The following is a 20,026-nucleotide window of genomic DNA, read 5'->3' as shown; positions in this document are numbered from 1 at the left end:
CCCTTTTTCTTGAAACTGGTGGTCTTATTGACCATCAACACTTGATGCTCCTTCTTGATTTCTACCTCCGCGGCTTTTAGCATCGCGAAGAGCTCAGGAATAGTCTTATTCATCCCTTGCATATTATAGTTCATCACGAAGCTTTTGTAGCTTGGTGGCAGTGATTGAAGAACTCTGTCAATGACACTATCAACAGGAAGATTAACCCCCAGTTGAGTCAAGTGATTATGATACCCAGACATTTTGAGTATATGTTCACTGACAGAACTATTCTCCTCCATCTTGCAGCTATAGAACTTATTGGAGACTTCATATCTCTCAATCCGGGCATTTGCTTGAAATATTAACTTCAACTCCTGGAACATCTCATATGCTCCATGACGTTCAAAACGTCGTTGAAGACCCGGTTCTAAGCCGTAAAGCATGGCACACTGAACTATCGAGTAGTCATCAGCTTTGCTCTGCCAGACGTTCATAACATCTGGTGTTGCTCCTGCAGCAGGCTTGGCACTTAGCGGTGCTTCCAGGACGTAATTCTTCTGTGCAGCAATGAGGATAATCCTCAAGTTACGGACCCAGTCCGTGTAATTGCTACCATCATCTTTCAACTTTGCTTTCTCAAGGAACGCATTAAAATTCAACGGAACAACAGCACGAGCCATCTATCTACAATCAAACATAGACAAGCAAGATACTATCAGGTACTAAGTTCATGATAAATTTAAGTTCAATTAATCATATTACTTAAGAACTCCCACTTAGAAAGATATCCCTCTAATCCTCTAAGTGATCACGTGATCCAAATCAACTAAACCATGTCCGATCATCACGTGAGATGGAGTAGTATCAATGGTGAACATCAATATGTTGATCATATCTACTATATGATTCACGCTCGACCTTTCGGTCTCCGTGTTCCGAGGCCATATCTGTTATATGCTAGGCTCGTCAAGTTAAACCTGAGTATTCCGCGTGTGCAACTGTTTTGCACCCGTTGTATTTGAACGTAGAGCCTATCACACCCGATCATCACGTGGTGTCTCAGCACGAAGAACTTTCGCAACGGTGCATACTCAGGGAGAACACTTATACTTTGATAATTTAGTGAGGGATCATCTTATAATGCTACCGTCAATCAAAGCAAGATAAGATGCATAAAAGATAAACATCACATGCAATCAATATAAGTGATATGATATGGCCATCATCATCTTGTGCTTGTGATCTCCATCTCCGAAGCACCTTCATGATCACCATCGTCACCGGCGCGACACCTTGATCACCATCGTAGCATCGTTGTCGTCTCGCCAATCTTATGCTTCCACGACTATCGCTACCGCTTAGTGATAAAGTAAAGCATTACAGCGCAATTGCATTGCATACAATAAAGCGACAACCATATGGCTCCTGCCAGTTGCCGATAACTCGGTTACAAAACATGATCATCTCATACAATATAATTTAGCATCATGTCTTGACCATATCACATCACAACATGCCCTGCAAAAACAAGTTAGACGTCCTCTACTTTGTTGTTGCAAGTTTTACGTGGCTGCTACGGGCTTAGCAAGAACCGTTCTTACCTACGCATCAAAACCACAACGATAGTTTGTCAAGTTGGTGCTGTTTTAACCTTCGCAAGGACCGGGCGTAGCCACACTTGGTTCAACTAAAGTTGGAGAAACTGACACCCGCCAGCCACCTGTGTGCAAAGCACGTCGGTAGAACCAGTCTCGCATAAGTGTACGCATAATGTCGGTCTGGGCCACTTCATCCAACAATACCGCCGAACCAAAGTATGACATGCTTGTAAGCAGTATGACTTATATCGCCCACAACTCACTTGTGTTCTACTCGTGTACAACATCAACGCATAAAACCTAGGCTCGGATGCCACTGTTGGGGAACGTAGTAATTTCAAAAAAACTCCTACGCACACGCAAGATCATGGTGATGCATAGCAATGAGAGGGGAGAGTGTTGTCTACGTACCCTTGTAGACCGGCAACGGAAGTGTTGACACAACGTAGAGGAAGTAGTCGTACGTCTTCCTGATCCGACCGATCCAAGTACCGAACGTACGGCACCTCCGAGTTCTGCACACGTTCAACTCGGTGACGTCCCTCGAGTTCTGATCCAGCAAAACATTGAGGGAGAGTTTCGTCAGCACGACGGCATGATGACGGTGATGATGTTCTACCGACGCAGGGCTTCGCCTAAGCACCGCTACGATATGACCGAGGTGGAATATGGTGGAAGGGGGCACCGCACACGGCTAAGGAACGATCACAATGATCAACTTGTGTGTCATGGGGTGCTCCCTTGCCTCAGTATATAAAGAAGGGAGAGGGGGAGGTGCGGCCGACCCTAAGGGTGCGCTTGGAGGAGTCCTACTCCAACCGGGAGTAGGACTCCCCCCTCTTGCCTTGTTAGAAAAGGAAGGAGGAAGGGAGAAAGAGGAAAGGGGGGCGCCCCCTTCCTTGTCCTATTCGGACTAGGGGGGAGGGGGCGCACGGCCTGCCCTGGCCGGCCCTCCTCTTCTCCCTTATGGCCCATGTAGGCCCAATAACCCTCGGGGGGGTTCCGGTAACCCACCGGTCTTCCGGTAAAATCCCGATTTCACCCGGAACATTTCCGATATCCAAATATAGGCTTCCAATATATCAATCTTTATGTCTTGACCATTTCAAGACTCCTCGTCATGTTCGTGATCACATCTAGGACTCCGAACAACCTTTGGTACATCAAAACACAAAAACCCTAATTACGATCGTCACCGAACTTTAAGCGTGCGGACCCTACGGGTTCGAGAACTATGTAGACATGACCGAGACACGTCTCCAGTCAATAACCAATAGCGGAACCTGGATGCTCATATTGGCTCCTACATATTCTATGAAGATCTTTATCGGTCAGACCGCATAACAACATACGTTGTTCCCTTTGTCATCGGTATGTTACTTGCCCGAGATTCGATCGTCGGTATCTCAATACCTAGTTCAATCTTGTTACCGACAAGTCTCTTTACTCGTTCTGTAATACATCATCCTGCAACTAACTTATTAGTTGCAATGGTTGCAAGGCTTGAGTGATGTGCATTACCGAGAGGGCCCAGAGATACCTCTCCGACAATCGGAGTGACAAATCCTAATCTCGAAATACGCCAACCCAACAAGTACCTTCGGAGACACCTGTAGAGCACCTTTATAATCACCCAGTTACGTTGTGATGTTTGGTAGCACACAAAGTGTTCCTCCGGTAAACGGGAGTTGCATAATCTCATAGTCATAGGAACATGTATAAGTTATGAAGAAAGCAATAGCAACAAACTAAACGATCAAGTGCTAAGCTAACGGAATGGGTCAAGTCAATCACATCATTCTCCTAATGATGTGATCCCGTTAATCAAATGACAACTCATGTCTATGGTTAGGAAACATAACCATCTTTGATCAACGAGCTAGTCAAGTAGAGGCATACTAGTGACACTCTGTTTGTCTATGTATTCACACATGTATTATGTTTCCGGTTAATACAATTCTAGCATGAATAATAAACATTTATCATGATATAAGGAAATAAATAATAACTTTATTATTGCCTCTAGGGCATATTTCCTTCAGTCTCCCACTTGCACTAGAGTCAATAATCTAGATTACACAGTAATGATTCTAACACCCATGGAGCCTTGGTGCTGATCATGTTTTGCTCGTGGAAGAGGCTTAGTCAGCGGGTCTGCAACATTCAGATCCGTATGTATCTTGCAAATTTCTATGTCTCCCACTTGGACTAAATCCCGAATGGAATTGAAGCGTCTCTTGATGTGCTTGGTTCTCTTGTGAAATCTGGATTCCTTTGCCAAGGCAATTGCACCAGTATTGTCACAAAAGATTTTCATTGGACCCGATGCACTAGGTATGACACCTAGATCGGATATGAACTCCTTCATCCAGACTCCTTCATTTGCTGCTTCCGAAGCAGCTATGTACTCCGCTTCACATGTAGATCCCGCCACGACGCTTTGTTTAGAACTGCACCAACTGACAGCTCCACCGTTCAGTAAAACACGTATCCGGTTTGCGATTTAGAATCGTCCGGATCAGTGTCAAAGCTTGCATCAACGTAACCATTTACGATGAGCTCTTTGTCACCTCCATATACGAGAAACATATCCTTAGTCCTTTTCAGGTATTTCAGGATGTTCTTGACCGCTGTCCAGTGATCCACTCCTGGATTACTTTGGTACCTCCCTGCTAGACTTATAGCAAGGCACACATCAGGTCTGGTACACAGCATTGCATACATGATAGAGCCTATGGCTGAAGCATAGGGAACATCTTTCATTTTCTCTCTATCTTCTGCGGTGGTCGGACATTGAGTCTTACTCAACTTCACACCTTGTAACACAGGCAAGAACCCTTTCTTTGCTTGATCCATTTTGAACTTCTTCAAAACCTTGTCAAGGTATGTGCTTTGTGAAAGTCCAATTAAGCGTCTTGATCTATCTCTATAGATCTTAATGCCCAATATGTAAGCAGCTTCACCGAGGTCTTTCATTGAAAAACTCTTATTCAAGTATCCCTTTATGCTATCCAGAAATTCTATATCATTTCCAATCAATAATATGTCATCCACATATAATATCAGAAATGCTACAGAGCTCCCACTCACTTTCTTGTAAATACAGGCTTCTCCAAAAGTCTGTATAAAACCAAATGCTTTGATCACACTATCAAAGCGTTTATTCCAACTCCGAGAGGCTTGCACCAGTCCATAAATGGATCGCTGGAGCTTGCACACTTTGTTAGCTCCCTTTGGATCGACAAAACCTTCTGGTTGCATCATATACAACTCTTCTTCCAGAAATCCATTCAGGAATGCAGTTTTGACATCCATTTGCCAAATTTCATAATCATAAAATGCGGCAATTGCTAACATGATTCGGACAGACTTAAGCATCGCTACGGGTGAGAAGGTCTCATCGTAGTCAATCCCTTGAACTTGTCGAAAACCTTTTGCAACAACTCGAGCTTTGTAGACAGTAACATTACCGTCAGCGTCAGTCTTCTTCTTGAAGATCCATTTATTCTCAATTGCTTGCCGATCAACGGGCAAGTCAACCAAAGTCCACACTTTGTTCTCATACATGGATCCCATCTCAGATTTCATGGCTTCTAGCCATTTTGCGGAATCTGGGCTCACCATCGCTTCTTCATAGTTCGTAGGTTCATCATGATCTAGTAGCATGACTTCCAGTACAGGATTACCGTACCACTCTGGTGCGGATCTTACTCTGGTTGATCTACGAGGTTCGGTAGTAACTTGATCTGAAGTTTCATGATCATTATCATTAGCTTCCTCACTAATTGGTGTAGGTCTCACAGAAACCGGTTTCTGTGATGTACTACTTTCCAATAAGGGAGCAGGTACAGTTACCTCATCAAGTTCTACTTTTCTCCCACTCACTTCTTTCGAGAGAAACTCCTTCTCTAGAAAAACTCCGAATTTAGCAACAAAAGTTTGCCTTCGGATCTGTGATAGAAGGTGTACCCAACAGTCTCCTTTGGGTATCCTATGAAGACACATTTCTCCGATTTGGGTTCGAGCTTATCAGGTTGAAGCTTTTTCACATAAGCATCGCAGCCCCAAACTTTCAGAAACGACAACTTTGGTTTCTTGCCAAACCACAGTTCATAAGGCGTCGTCTCAACGGATTTCGATGGTGTCCTATTTAACGTGAATGCAGCCGTCTCTAAAGCATAACCCCAAAATGATAACGGTAAATCAGTAAGAGACATCATAGATCGCACCATATCTAATAAAGTACGATTACGACGTTCGGACACACCATTACGCTGTGGTGTTCCGGGTGGCGTGAGTTGCGAAACTATTCCGCATTGTTTCAAATGTAGACCAAACTCGTAACTCAAATATTCTCCTCCACGATCAGATCGTAGAAACTTTATTTTCTTGTTACGATGATTTTCAACTTCACTCTGAAATTCTTTGAACTTTTCAAATGTTTCAGACTTATGTTTCATTAAGTAGATATACCCATATCTGCTTAAATCATCTGTGAAGGTGAGAAAATAACGATATCCGCCACGAGCCTCAACATTCATTGGACCACATACATCTGTATGTATGATTTCCAACAAATCCGTTGCTCTCTCCATAGTACCGGAGAACGGCGTTTTAGTCATCTTACCCATGAGGCACGGTTCGCAAGTACCAAGTGATTCATAATCAAGTGGTTCCAAAAGTCCATCAGTATGGAGTTTCTTCATGCGCTTTACACCGATATGACCTAAACGGCAGTGCCACAAATAAGTTGCACTATCATTATCAACTCTGCATCTTTTGATTTCAACATTATGAATATGTGTATCACTACTATCGAGATTCATCAAAAATAGACCACTCTTCAAGGGTGCATGACCATAAAAGATATTACTCATATAAATAGAACAACCATTATTCTCTGATTTAAATGAATAACCGTCTCGCATCAAACAAGATCCAGATATAATGTTCATGCTCAACGCTGGCACCAAATAACAATTATTTAGGTCTAATACTAATCCCGAAGGTAGATGTAGAGGTAGCGTGCCGACCGCGATCACATCGACTTTGGAACCATTTCCCACGCGCATCGTCACCTCGTCCTTAGCCAATCTTCGCTTAATCCGTAGCCCCTGTTTCGAGTTGCAAATGTTAGCAACAGAACCAGTATCAAATACCCAGGTGCTACTGCGAGCATTAGTAAGGTACACATCAATAACATGTATATCACATATACCTTTGTTCACTTTGCCATCCTTCTTATCCGCCAAATACTTGGGGCAGTTCCGCTTCCAGTGACCAGTCTGCTTGCAGTAGAAGCACTCAGTCTCAGGCTTAGGTCCAGACTTGGGTTTCTTCTCCTGAGCAGCAACTTGTTTGTTGTTCTTCTTGAAGTTCCCTTTCTTCTTCCCTTTGCCCTTTTTCTTGAAACTGGTGGTCTTATTGACCATCAACACTTGATGCTCCTTCTTGATTTCTACCTCCGCGGCTTTTAGCATCGCGAAGAGCTCAGGAATAGTCTTATTCATCCCTTGCATATTATAGTTCATCACGAAGCTTTTGTAGCTTGGTGGCAGTGATTGAAGAACTCTGTCAATGACACTATCAACAGGAAGATTAACCCCAGTTGAGTCAAGTGATTATGATACCCAGACATTTTGAGTATATGTTCACTGACAGAACTATTCTCCTCCATCTTGCAGCTATAGAACTTATTGGAGACTTCATATCTCTCAATCCGGGCATTTGCTTGAAATATTAACTTCAACTCCTGGAACATCTCATATGCTCCATGACGTTCAAAACGTCGTTGAAGACCCGGTTCTAAGCCGTAAAGCATGGCACACTGAACTATCGAGTAGTCATCAGCTTTGCTCTGCCAGACGTTCATAACATCTGGTGTTGCTCCTGCAGCAGGCTTGGCACTTAGCGGTGCTTCCAGGACGTAATTCTTCTGTGCAGCAATGAGGATAATCCTCAAGTTACGGACCCAGTCCGTGTAATTGCTACCATCATCTTTCAACTTTGCTTTCTCAAGGAACGCATTAAAATTCAACGGAACAACAGCACGAGCCATCTATCTACAATCAAACATAGACAAGCAAGATACTATCAGGTACTAAGTTCATGATAAATTTAAGTTCAATTAATCATATTACTTAAGAACTCCCACTTAGAAAGATATCCCTTTATCTTCTAAGTGACCACGTGATCCAAATCAACTAAACCATGTCCGATCATCACGTGAGATGGAGTAGTATCAATGGTGAACATCAATATGTTGATCATATCTACTATATGATTCACGCTTGACCTTTCGGTCTCCGTGTTCCGAGGCCATATCTGTTATATGCTAGGCTCGTCAAGTTAAACCTGAGTATTCCGCGTGTGCAACTGTTTTGCACCCGTTGTATTTGAACGTAGAGCCTATCACACCCGATCATCACATGGTGTCTCAGCACGAAGAACTTTCACAACAGTGCATACTCAGGGAGAACACTTATACTTTGATAATTTAGTGGGGAATCATCTTATAATGCTACCATCAATCAAAGCAAGATAAGATGCATAAAAGATAAACATCACATGCAATCAATATAAGTGATATGATATGGCCATCATCATCTTGTGCTTGTGATCTCCATCTCCGAAGCACCTTTATGATCACCATCGTCACCGGCGTGACACCTTGATCACCATTGTAGCATCGTTGTCGTCTCGCCAATATTATGCTTCCATGACTATCGCTACCGCTTAGTGATAAAGTAAAGCATTACAGCGCAATTGCATTGCATACAATAAAGCGACAACCATATGGCTCCTGCCAGTTGCCGATAACTCGGTTACAAAACATGATCATCTCATACAATATAATTTAGCATCATGTCTTGACCATATCACATCACAACATGCCCTGCAAAAACAAGTTAGACGTCCTCTACTTTGTTGTTGCAAGTTTTACGTGGCTGCTATGGGCTTAGCAAGAACCGTTCTTACCTACGCATCAAAACCACAACGATAGTTTGTCAAGTTGGTTCTATTTTAACCTTCGCAAGGACCGGGCGTAGCCACACTTGGTTCAACTAAAGTTGGAGAAACTAACACCCGCCAGCCACATGTGTGCAAAGCACGTCGGTAGAACCAGTCTCGCGTAAGTGTACGCATAATGTCGGTCTGGGCCACTTCATCCAACAATACCACCGAACCAAAGTATGACATGCTTGTAAGCAGTATGACTTATATCGCCCACAACTCACTTGTGTTCTACTCGTGCACAACATCAACGCATAAAACCTAGGCTCGGATGCCACTGTTGGGGAACGTAGTAATTTCAAAAAAATTCCTACGCACACGCAAGATCATGGTGATGCATAGCAATGAGAGGGGAGAGTGTTGTCTACGTACCCTTGTAGACCGGCAATGGAATTGTTGACACAACGTAGAGGAAGTAGTCGTACGTCTTCCTGATCCGACCGATCCAAGTACCGAACGTACGGCACCTCCGAGTTCTGCACACGTTCAACTCGATGACGTCCCTCGAGTTCCGATCCAGCAAAACATTGAGGGAGAGTTTCGTCAGCACGACGGCGTGATGACGGTGATGATGTTCTACCGACGCAGGGCTTCGCCTAAGCACCGCTACGATATGACCGAGGTGGAATATGGTGGAAAGGGGCACCACACACGGCTAAGGAACGATCACAATGATCAACTTGTGTGTCATGGGGTGCTCCCTTGCCTCAGTATATAAGGAAGGGAGAGGGGGAGGTGCGGCCGACCCTAAGGGTGCGCTTGGAGGAGTCCTATTCCAACCGGGAGTAGGACTCCCCCCTCTTGCCTTGTTGGAAAAGGAAGGAGGAAGGGAGAAAGAGGAAAGGGGGGCGCCCCCTTCCTTGTCCTATTCGGACTAGGGGAGAGGGGGCGCGCGGCCTGCCCTGGCCGGCCCTCCTCTTCTCCCTTATGGCCCATGTAGGCCCAATAACCCTCGGGGGGGTTCCGGTAACCCCCCGGTACTCTGGTAAAATCCCGAGCTAACGAAATGGGTCAAGTCAATCACATCATTCTCCTAATGATGTGATCCCGTTAATCAAATGACAACTCATGTCTATGGTTAGGAAACATAACCATCTTTGATCAACGAGCTAGTCAAGTAGAGGCATACTAGTGACACTCTGTTTGTCTATGTATTCACACATGTATTATGTTTCCGGTTAATACAATTCTAGCATGAATAATAAACATTTATCATGATATAAGGAAATAAATAATAACTTTATTATTGCCTCTAGGGCATATTTCCTTCATACTCCCGCTGACAGCTCCGACCCACCAGCTATATCTTCGCACACAAGGAAGTGCCACCTTATTACGCACAAAAAAATGAATACTCCCCCTGCTAGCTGGGACCCACCATGGTGGGAGCCTAACTTGTGGGCCTACTAAGTTGACGTAGACGGAGGGCTTTGTCAACTTTGTCAACAAACGATTCTATCACCAATGACCGTTGGATTGTTAACATCCAATGGTCGTCCTGCTTCTTCAACCTCTGATATTCTTGCTCCAGCCGTCCAAACCACCGCGTGCTCTTGCCTCCCATGGCTGGTTGTGCTACCGCGGAGGCCTCACCGCCCCCTACTACTCCCACCGCTGGCCAGGCCCTGCGGCGACCGCAGCCTCACACCACAGCCGAAGCAGTCAAGCCATGTACTCCCCTCCGCGTGGGCATCCACTGCCGCGTCTTCCCCGGCTCCGCGTCGTCCCCTTCCTAGGCCTCGCCGTCGTCCACTGCGCTGGTGCTCTCGGTGGGGCGTGGTCAATGTGGTCAATGAACAACTTCCATCGGAAGAGTATTATACGTGGAGAGGCTGACAGCTGGGTCCACGGCAGTAGCAAGGAAGTGCCTCCTTATTACGCGTAAAATAATTATTCCTCCACCTGACAACAGGGACCCACCGGACGGGCCACCGTATTTCACAAAAAAAAACGTTTTCCCCTGACTGCTGGGACCCACCGGCTACATCTTCGCACAGAAGGAAGTGCCTGACAGTCAGGACCCACCTGGTCGAAGCGTATGTAGTGTTGTCATTCTCGTCGCGAATCTGTACGTACATATGATCGGTCTCTCTACAGGCTGCAGCGATGAACCGTGGCCGTGTAAGGAAGGGCACGTGTCGTAGTATAGGCGCACACGTGTCGTAGTAGAGGCGCACACGTAGCATGTACACGTACATACAGCGGCCAGGGTGCAAGAAAGAAAATACGGCCATGTGCGTACATACGGGCGGGGTCTCGAACGCCTACTCGCGCATATGTACGGCCAGGGCTCGTGTACATGGCTGGGTCAGAACGGAGAAGCTGCGCCATCGTCGTGTTCATGGGGAGGCAATTGGCTGGGTCGGAACGGGATGCGTCGTCGTGTTCATCGGGAGCCAACCGGCTTGGACGGAACAGTCGATGGAAACGAGGCCTGGCGTACCGCAGAACGGAGGAAACGGCCTTGTGTTCGACCAGCCACGGTCGAAACGGGATCATGTTCATCGGGAGGGGTCTGGCGTACCGCAAAACAGAGGAAACGGACTTCTCTTGGACCTCCTGCGGTCGAAATGGAGTCCTGTTGATCAGGAGGGGTGTGGCGTACCGCAAAACGGAGGAAACGGACTTGTGTTGGAGCGCTATGGTCGAAACAGGGGTCCTGTTCATCGGGAGGGGTGTGGCGTACCGCAAAACAGGACTCCACGGAATACTGTTCACTTCCACCGTCGACCTCCTTCACCCTCCATAGGCTACTGTTTATCCACTGTCGACCTCCTCCAGCCTCCACCTGCGACTGTTCATCCACGGGCTCATGTTCATCCAGCCTCCGGCGCGCTCCTCCACCGGCTACTGTTCAACCAGCCCTCTCCACGGGGTCCTGTTCAACCACCCCTCCAGTGGCTACTGTTCATCCAGTCCTTCACCGGCTACTGTCCAACCAGCCCTCCATGGGGTCCTGTTCATCCAGCCCTCCACGGGGTCCTGTTCATCCACCCCTCCACTGGGTCCTGTTCATCCACCGGCTCGATCGATCGGGGTACTATTCATCCACCGGCAACGGCCTCTACTACCATGGGGTCCTGTTTATCCAACCCCCCACCGGGAACTGTTCATCCACCCCCCCCCAAACAACGCTCACTGTTCATCCAGAGGCAGCATCGATCAGTTTTAGTGAGCACCAGTAGCGAAGGAATCACTTGAGTTCAGTTAACAGAAAGGGATCGATCGCTTGGGTTCAGTAACATAGCTAGTGCAATCGCTCGGGTTCAGTTAGAGCCCAACGCCTCGCTTGGGTTCAGTTAGAGCCTAATGCCTAGCACACACGCACGTACGTACGAGAGAAACATGCACCGCTCGGCCCCTGACCACCCACTGTAACCAGGAACTCCCCTGATATTTTCCTCGCCCTCGCTTCTACCACGGTTTTTTCCGTCATGGACGGCCCAAAGAATGTCATGCAGCTGCGTCTCCGGCCCGCCCAGGACGAAAAGCCCATTTTCTGTCATGATTTTTTGTCATAGAAGTAGGACCCCACCACATCTATGATGATACCGGGTTTTGTCACGATTATCGTCATAGAAGTGTCATAAGTATGACAGAAAAAAATTCATTCAGCCCAAAATTTCACGGATGTGTCTTTTTTTTGAAGTGATACCTGACTCTTTACCTTCATCGAGTCCCCAATCTTCAGAGTTGCGTTTAATTCTTTCCAAAATATCCCACCAAAATTTAATAGTCTTCTTCATAAAAGAACCAGCACAAGAAGTATCCAACATGGTTTGATCATTGCGAGAAAGCCGAGCATAAAAATTCTGAATAATAATTTCTCTTGAGAGCTCATGAATGGGGCATGAATATAACATTGACTTAAGCCTCCCCCAAGCTAGAGCGATACTTTCTCCTTCACGAAGCCAAAAATTATATATACATATATATATATAGTTCCGATCACGATGAACTAGATGCATAGGATATTTTTTTGGTGAAACTCCAATTTCAAATGATTCCAATTTCATGATCCAATATCATCGCATAGCCTATACCATGCCAATGCTTTTCCCTTCAAAGATAAAGGGAAAACTTTTTCATAACTTCATCCCTGGGTAAACCTGCAAGCTTAAACAATCCACAAATTTGTTCCATATGTATCAAGTGCATATCAGGATGTTCTGTTCCATCTCCTGCATAAGGATTAGCTAGCAGTTGTTCTATCATACCCGAAGGAATTTCATATTCAATATTTTCAGTAGGTGTTGTAGGTTGAGGGGCAATTAATTGTGGTTCCGGTCTAGGTTAAGATACCCCAAACATACCCCTCAAAGGATTGTTTTCCATAGTGACAAGTGACAATAAATTTCAGCACACTATATAAATGTTTCCTTACCGAATTCCACTTACCAAAGGCGCTTCACTCCCCGGCAACGGCGCTAGAAAATAGACTTGATGACCCATAAGTATAGGGGGTCAATTGTAGCTATTTTCGATAAGTAAGAGTGTCGAACCCAACGAGGAGCATAAGGAAATGACAAGTAGTTTTCAGTAAGGTATTGTCTGCAAGTGCTGAAATTGTAAGTAGCGAGTAGTTTGGTAGCAAGATAATCTGTAACGAGCAAGTAACGATAATTGTAACAAGTATGCAGCAAGGTAGCCCAATCCTTTTGAGGCAAAGGACAGGCCAAAACGGTCTCTTATGATAAGCAAAGCGTTCTTGAGGGTACACGGGAATTTCATCTAGTCGCTATCATCATATTGGTTTGATTTGTGTTCGCTACTTTGATAATTTGATATGTGGGTGGACCGGTGCTTAGGTATTGTTCTTACTTGAACAAACCTCCTACTTATGATTAACCCTCCCGCAAGCATCTGCAACTACGAGAAAAGTATTAAGGATAAATCCTAACCATAGCATTAAATTCTAGGATCCAATCAGTCCCTTACGGAATAGTGCATAAACTGGGGTTTAAGTTTCTATCACTCTCGCAACCCACCATATATTTACTACTCTACAATGCATTCCCTTAGGCCCAAATATGGTGAAGTGTCATGTAGTCGACGTTCACATGACACCACTAAGGGAATCACAACATACATACTATCAAAATATCAAACGCATATCAAATTGACATGATTACTTGCAACATGATTTATCCCGTGACCTCAAGAACAAAAGTAACTACTCACAATCAAAAAACATGCTCATGATCAGAGGGGTATTAATATGCATAATGGATCTGAACATATAATCTTCCACCAAATAAACCATATAGTAATCAACTACAAGATGTAATCAACACTACTAGTCACCCTCTAGCAACAATCTATAGTTCCGGTAACAAGATTGAATATAGGAGATGAACTAGGGTTTGAGATGAGATGGTGCTAGTGAATATGTTGATGGAGATTTCCCTCCCCAAGATGGGAGAGTTGTTGGTGATGATGACGATGATGATTTCCCCCTCTGGGAGGGAAGTTCCCCCGGCAAAATCGCTCCGCCGGAGGGCAAAAGTGCTCCTACCCAAGTTCCGCCTCGAGGCAGCGGCTCTCCATCCCGAAAGTATTATTGTGATTTTTCTAGGTCAAAACCACTTATATACCAGAAGATGGGCACCGGAGGTGGGCCGAGCAGGGCACAACCCACCAGGGCACGCTAGGGGGGCCTGGCGCGCCTAGGTGGGTTGTACCCACCTGGGTGCCCCCTCTAGTACTTATTGGCTCCAATATTTATTATATATTCCATAAAAATTCTCCATAAAGTTTCAGCTCATTTGGAATTGTGCAGAATAGGTGGCCTGATGTGGCTTTTCTAGGTGCAGATTTCCAGCTGCTGGAATTCTCCCTCTTGGTGTGTTCCTTGTAAATTATGGGAGAAAAGGCATTAGAATTACTCCAAAAAGCATTATTATGGATAAAACATTATAAATAACAGCAAGGAAACATGATGCAAAATGGACGTATCACTAGGCACAACTGGATCAACATTATAAATGATAGTTTCATCTTTAACTATAACTGGCTCCTCAATCTTTTCTTTAACAGGGGGGTGATATTTAAACCATTTCTCTTTAGGGAGATTAACATGAGTAGCAAAAGATTCATAAAAAGAGGCTACTATCTCAGAGTCAAGTCCATATTTAGTGCTAAACTTTCTCCTTCACAAGGCCAAAAATTATATATATAATTCTGATCACGATGAACTAGATGCATAGGATAAAACTTTTGGTGAAATTCCAATTTCAATTGACTCCAATCGCAAGCTCCAATATCATCGCATAGCCTATACAATGTCAATGCCTTTCCCTTCAAAGATAAAGGGAGGACCTTCTTCTTAACTTCATCTCCGGATAAACCTGCAAGCTTAAATAATCCACAAACTTCATCCACATAGATTAGGTGCATATCACGATGTAATGTTCCATCTCCCACATAAGGATTAGCTAGCAGTTTCTCTATCATACCCAAAGGAATCTCATAATAAATATTTTCAGTAGGTGCAGTAGGTTGAGGAGCAACTCTTTGTGCTTCTGGTCAAGGTGAAGATACCCCGAACAAACCCCTCAAAGGATGGTTTTCCATAGTAACAAGTGACAGTAAATTTCAGCACGTAGTATATATTTTTCCTTACCAGAAGTGCTTCACTCCCCGGCAATGGCACCATAAAAGAGCCTTGATGACCCATTAGAATAGGGGATCTACCACAGTCCTTTCGATAAGTAAGAGTGTCGAACCCAACGAGGAGTAGAAGGAAATGACAAGTAGTTTTCAGCAAGGTATTTTCTTCAAGCACTAAAATTGTCGGTAACATATTGTTTGGTAGCAAGATAATTTGTCACGAGCAAGTAATAGTAACGGTAACAAAAGTGTAGCAAGGTAGCCCAATCCTTTTTGTAGTAAAGGATGGGCCGGAACGGTCTCTTATAATAAGTAAAACGTTCTTGAGGACACACGGGAATTTCATCTAGTCACTTTCATCATGTTTTTTGAATTCACGTTCGCTACTTTGATAATTTGATATGTGGGTGGACCGGTGCTTGGGTGCTGTTCTTACTTGAACAAGCCTCCCACTTATGATTAACCCCTCTCGCAAGCATCTGCAACTACGAAAAAGAATTAAGACAAAATATAACCATAGCATTAAACATATGGATCCAAATCAGCCCCTTACGGAATAGCGCATAAACTAGGGTTTAAGCTTCTGTTGCTCTAGAAACCCATCATCTAGTAACTACTCCATGATGCATTCCCTTAGGCCCAAATATGGTGAAGTGTCATGTAGTCGACGTTCACATAACACCACTAAGGGAATCGCAACATACATATCATCAAAATATCGAACGAATGCCAAATTTACGTGATTACTTATGACAAGACTTCTCCCATGTCCTCAAGAACAAAAGTAACTACTCACAAAAGAAATTCATGCTCAAGATCATAGGGGTGTTGAATAGCATAATAGATGTGAACATTATGATCTTCCACCAAATAAACCAGCTAGCATCAACTACAAGATGTAATCAACACTACTAGCAACCCACATGTACCAATATGAGGTTTTGATACAAAGATTGAATACAAGAGTGAACTAGGGTTTGAGATGGGATGGTGATATTGAAGATTGGCCCTCCCATGATGAGAGGGTCGGTGGTGATGACGATGGCTTCGATTTTCCCCTCCCGGAGGGAAGTATCCCCGGCGGAATCGCTCCACCGGAGAGCAAAAGTGCTCCTGCCCAAGTTTCGCCTCGAGACGGCGGCGCTCCGTCCCAAAAGCCCCCCCCCCTCATTTTTTTTCTAGGGAAAATGGGCTTATATACAAGAAGATGGGCACTGGAGACTGGCCAGGGGCCCCACTACCCACCAGGCGCGCCAGGGGGTAGGCGCGCCCTGGTGCTTAGTGGGCACCTGGGTAGTCCCCTCTGGTATTTCTTTTCTCCAATAATTTTTATATATTCCAAAATAAATCTTCATAAAATTTCAGGTCATTTGGAGATGTGCAGAATAGGTATATCTGATATAGCTTTTTCAGGTCCAGAGTTCCAACTGCCGGCAATCTCCCTCTTCATGTAAACCTTGCATATTAAGAGAGAAAAGGCATTAGAATTTCTCCATATAGTGTTATAATGATTAAAAACACTCTAAATAACAGTAGGAAAACATGATGCAACATGGACCTATCAGGAGACATCATCAAAACCTATCAAGTACCTTCAAACAAACTATCATCTACTTGCTCTTATTTTTATTTGCCTTTACCTCTCATTTTCATCTCCCCCACTTCTATTTTTTACAAAAACACAAAAAATATTTTAATTTTGCATTTTTGCTTGCTTTGCCGCTATGGCTAGTTATTCTCTTGTTGCTTGTACCCCTCAGAATGAAGTACTAAATTTTGAACAAAGGGGAGGTGAAAGTTTAAAAGATGCTTGGCATAGGATTTGCAATGCTCAGAATAGATCAACTCTTAACCAATCTACTACCATTCTTCTTCACAATTTTTATGTCGGTGTTAATACTTGGTTTAGATTTGTGCTTGACACTATTACCGGAGGGAATTTTTTTAGTAGTCACCCTATGGGTGCTTTCAATGCTATTAGAAATTTAGTGGGATCACCACCTATTACTATTAATGAAATTGCATTAACTCTGGAGCATGTTATGCAAAGGCTAGAAGCGATTGAAAATAAAATACATACGATTAACATATTTAGAATCTAGATAAGAAGGTCCAGTACTACGTTAATCACACACTAGAATTGAGGGGGCAGTTGATTAAATATCAGATGCATCGGGGCACATGATCGCTTTTTTGATGGGATGTGACAATGGTCGGGCCTTAACCCACGCTCGCATGTTATGCTAACCCACCAGGTGGGGGACATTGCAGCCATGTAGGCTCATAGATGGGATTGGTCTATGCTATCAAAGCTGGGCCAAACCCTCATCATAAACCAAGGGCGGGAATACTTCGTAGCTAAGGAATGACTATGCGGAAATAATTCCGACAAATGGTGCAACCGGAGGAAGGTAAGATGCTTATCGAAAGCTGGGATGGCCTTGGACACCTCAGATTTAGTCTGATAAATCAAGACTTAAGGAGGATTCATTAAACCTCTTTCAAGACTGGCGACCCGAGAGGAAGAACAACTCGGAAGAACTGAGGCGCGTCCAGACTTGAAGACCGGTTCAGGGGCTGCTGATGGTGTCCTGGTTGGGGGTTTATCAACACGTCGTCTCTCAGTCTAGTGGGCTGAACCGAGGACCCCCATGTCGGTTCACTAGTGGGCCATGTCGACGCGACCCATGGCAAATGAAAGGAGGATTCTCGAAGGCTTGACGTACACCCCAAGATATTAGAAGTCTTCTACAATACGTTATCCTTGCATGTAACCGACTAAGATGTATTCCTAGCCCCCCGGTACCTATATAAACCAAGGGGTAGTGCTCGTAGACGACACACAACAATCTCCGAGTAGATCGACTGTGATTTGTACTCCATCCCAAAGCAATAAAACACAAGCATGACATAGGATTTTGCCTTCATAGAGACACCGAACCTGGGTAAAAGACCCATGTCCTTTTACCATTGTCTCAAGACCTTAGTTCGGGACCCCCTACCTAAGATCTGCCAGATTTACCTGCGTCACCAGGCATCGTCCCAAAATCTAGTCATGCAATCATCACCCGCAACTTTCTGACAACATCTATAAAATATATCTTTAACTTCCATCAAGCCATTCTAGAAATGAGAGTTGCTAGGAGATGGTTCACATTGAGTCAAAGTTTTCTTTTTCAAATACTTCGTTCTAACCATCTCCTGACAATCTCCCTCCTCGTTTTCTAGTCTCCAAAGCCATTTGCATAAAAGACTTATATTCTTAATATCAAAATTACTAACTCCAAGGCCACCCTGATCCCTTGGTTGGCACACATCATTCTAGTTTATCAGATGATATTTATGCACACCTTCTTTTTCTTGCCAGATCAACTGAGCCCAGGAGAAAAATAAAATCTTTTACCTACGCCATTTGGTAATATAGAAAAGGAGCATGTGGCTAGGAATGTTACTCATGCAAGTTGCTACAAGGATTAGCCTACCCTGCATAGGAAGCAAGGTCCTCTGCCACATAGCTGCTTTCCTTTCACATTTCTTCTTTCCACTTTTTCATTCCTTATTACCAAGCCTCTTATAATGCAAAGGAAGACCCAGATAACCAAAAAGAAAGTCCCCAATAGCACAAGTAAAAATCTGAGCATAGCCCTTCCGTTTTTAGTTTTGCCCCATAGTAAACCTTGCTTTCAGAAAATTATTCTTTAGTCTAGTCAAATGCCCGAACACACACAAATTAATCTTTAAGGTGCAACTTTATAGAAGTATAGTCGGAAAACAGTGAAACGATGAACAATAGTGGACATTCCTTTGGAGTTGCTGCTGCTGCTGCCATTTTTTATAATAGCTATCACATTACATGTGAATTCCCACACTTAAATTTTAAGCACATAATTCCCACACTTGAATTTTAAGCACATTTCTAGAGAGACGAATTGTGTAGCTCATGAGTTAGTCAGTTTGGCTAGGCGTAAGGTATGCAGAGGGTGTTTGGTTACAAGAGACTATGACTTTTTTTAGTCCCAAGGACTGAAGAAAAGAAATCCTTCAGTGGAGTCTTTTTCTAGTTCATGAAAAAAAAGTCACTTCTGTTTAGTTACATAGAAACTAAAACAAACTTTTTCTAGTCTTAACCAAACAGGGCCGCAGTGTGTTGATGGAGGATCCCCTGAAGAAATTATTACCATGTTGTAACGATGATCACCATGCAATAAAGGGTTGTTTGATGCAGCAAAAATAGTGGTATTAACTCATTTTCAATCAATAAGTCTAGTGTATGATGTTTTTTTTTTTTTGAGATAGCCTAGTCTATGAGGTACTGTAAAACTGTAAAAACGTCACATAACGGCTAGCGGACGCGCGGCGCAATATCCAACCAGCCCATATTCTGCGCTTCCCTGTTCAGGACCGTTCTGCGCGCATGCGTACGCAGAAAGCCCCAACGGCTCTCTCTCCGCTCTGTACAGACAGACACAAGAATGCAGCGCTCGGAGGTAGCCCACTCCCACGGAGCCACGTGAACGCGTCCGACCAACTGGCGACACCAACCCCCACATGGCCCCGCTGGCCCACTGCCAGTTGTGGCGCCGCACCCTCACCCGCACCTCCTCCCCCTCCCCCTCCCCCTCCCCGCCGCTTCTCCCTCCTTTTCCTGCGCTATTTATCACCGCCCTCGCTGCGTGTGCCACTCCCATCGTAAAGCCACACAAAGAAAGAGAGGCAGTCAGAGCAGAGCGGAGCCTTCGCCTTCTCCCGCACACACACAGCCGCAATGGCGCGCGCCGGCGCTCTCTGCCTCGCGCTGCTCTGCCTCCTCGCGGCGCACTCCG

Source organism: Triticum aestivum, chromosome 2A, assembly GCF_018294505.1.
Source record: "Triticum aestivum cultivar Chinese Spring chromosome 2A, IWGSC CS RefSeq v2.1, whole genome shotgun sequence".
Taxonomy (NCBI): domain Eukaryota; kingdom Viridiplantae; phylum Streptophyta; class Magnoliopsida; order Poales; family Poaceae; genus Triticum; species Triticum aestivum.
This window is presented reverse-complemented; position numbering follows the sequence as displayed.